Below are 2,385 nucleotides of genomic sequence, written 5' to 3' on the forward strand. Positions count from 1 at the left end.
GTTGGATTATATTTATTAATTTACATATGTTAAACCATCCCTGCATCTCTGGGATGAAGCCTACCTGGTCGTAGTATATGATTTTTTTATATGTTTCTGGATTCTGTTAGCTAGAATTTTGTTAAGGATCTTTGCATCTGTGTTTATCAAGGAGATTGGTCTGTAGTTCTTTTTTTTTGTTGGGTCTTTGCCTGGTTTGGGGATGAGTGTGATATTGGCATCATAGAATGAGTTTGGGATAGTTCCCTCCTTTTCTACTTCTCTGAAGAGCTTGAGGAGTATGGGCATTAGTCCTTCTTTTAAGGTCTTATAGAATTGTGTTGTGAATCCATCTGGTCCTGGGCTTTTCCTTTTTGGAAGACTTCTGATTGCTTCCTGTATCTGGTTGTAAGATATTGGCTTATTTAATTGTTTTACTTCTTCTTTGCTCAGTTTGGGCAACTTGTATTTCTCAAAAAATGCATCCATTTCTTTTTTTAAAATTTTATTTATTTATTTTTATTTTTTTATTGTGAAAATACTGTACAGAGGGGTTACAATTACATGGGCAAGATAATGAGTACATTTCTTATCAAGCATTGTAGCCTCCTCCTTTGTTTCCCCTTCCCATCCCTTCCCATCCTCTCCCCCGCCCCCCCACTATTTCTCTAAAAATGCATCCGTTTCTACTTGGGTTTCTTTCTTTAGAGAGTATAACTTTTGAAAATAGTTCTTTATACTTTTTGGATATCTTGGGTATTTGTTGTGATTTTTTCCGTGGCATCTCTGATCTTGTTAATTTGGGTTTCCTCTCTTCTTAATTAATCTTGCCAAAGGTTTATCAATTTTATTTATTTTTTCAAAGAACCAGCTGTTTGTTTTTATTAATTTTATGTATAATTTTCCTATTCTCTATCTCATTAATTTCTGCTTTTAATTTGATTATCTGGTCTAGTAACTTTAGGTTCCATTTTTTTCATGTTTTTCTAGCTATTTTAATTACAACATGAGATTATTTACTTGGTCTGTCTCTATTTTCTTGATGTGGGCACTGAGGGTGATAAATTTGCCCCTAAGGACTGCTTTTGCTGTGTCCCACAAGTTTCTTTGTGATGTGTCTTCATTTTCTTTTGTAGGAATTTTTTAATTTCTTCTCTAATTTCTTCTGTTACCCAAGTGTTGCTTAGAAGTGTGCTGTTCAATTTCCATGTATTTAAGTAATTTCTGCAGTATGCTTTGTTATTGGGAACTACCTTGATTCCACTATGGTCAGATAGGATACAGGGGATTATGTCAATCCCCTTTGCTTAAGTTCCTTGCATGAACTATGATATGGTCTATTTTGGAGAAAGTTTCATGAGCTGCTGAGAAGAACATGTACTGTGTTGTTTTAGGGTTAAATACTCGGTAGATGTCAGTTAGTTCCACTTGAAGTATGGCCTCACTTAATTCGGTAGCTTCTTTGCCAATCCTCTGGTTGGTAGACCTGTCCTTTGGTGAGAGTGGTGTATTAAAGTCTCCTAGTGGCTGGTCCGTGTGGCCTTTGTAAGATTCCACCATGGCGTACCGTGGCCAGGGCCAAAAGGTGCAGAAGAGATCTCGGATTCAGGTGTGGCTCTATGAGCAAGTGAATATGCGGATAGAGGGCTGCATCATTGGTTTTGATGAATACATGAACCTTGTGTTAGATGATGCAGAAGAAATTCATTCTAAAACAAAGTCAAGAAAACAACTGGGTCGGATCATGTTAAAAGGAGATAATATTACTCTACTACAAAGTGTCTCCAACTAGAAATGATCAACGAAGTGAGAAGTTATTAAGAATCTTATACAGTGTTTTTTTGTTTTTTTTAGTGTTCTTTGCTGGGAATCTAAGAAAACATCTGTTCATATTGTTTGATTAGCCCCGTTGTTAGTGTGCACAGTTCTGATGACCTTGTGTTATCATCAGGTGACAATAAATGCCTTGGGATTGTTTTTATTAAAAAAAAATAAAGTCTCCTAGTATTATCGTATTTGGATCTATTTTATTCCATAAGTTTGAGAGTATTCGCTTAACATATTTGGTTGCTCCAATGTTTGGGGAGTATAAGTTGATAATGGTAATATCCTCCTCTTGGATTGTTCCTTGTATTAATATGTAGTGTCCTTCCTTGTCTTTTTGTATTGATTTTAATGAAAAGTTTGTTTTGCCAGATATCAGGGTAGGTACTCCTGCTTTCTTACTGGGGCATTTGATTGGTAGATCTTTTTCCAACCCTTCACTTTGAGTTTGTTTGTATGTTTGGCAACAGATGGATGGGTCATGTTTTCTTATCCAATCTGCAGTTCTTTTTCTTTTGATTGGTGAATTAAGTCTGTTAATATTTAAGGTCATTATAGAGAGATGCATTGTGGTCCCTGTCA

At 35.7% G+C, this 2,385-nt stretch overlaps 1 pseudogene; it reads left to right on the forward strand.

Moving 5' to 3' along the window:
• Positions 1-1,518: 1,518 nt before the first annotated feature.
• Positions 1,519-1,964, forward strand: LOC105994430 (annotated as a pseudogene).
• The last annotated feature ends 421 nt before the right edge of the window (positions 1,965-2,385 follow it).

The sequence above is a fragment of the Dipodomys ordii genome, unplaced genomic scaffold (assembly GCF_000151885.1).
Source record: "Dipodomys ordii isolate 6190 unplaced genomic scaffold, Dord_2.0 Scaffold106, whole genome shotgun sequence".
Classification (NCBI taxonomy): domain Eukaryota; kingdom Metazoa; phylum Chordata; class Mammalia; order Rodentia; family Heteromyidae; genus Dipodomys; species Dipodomys ordii.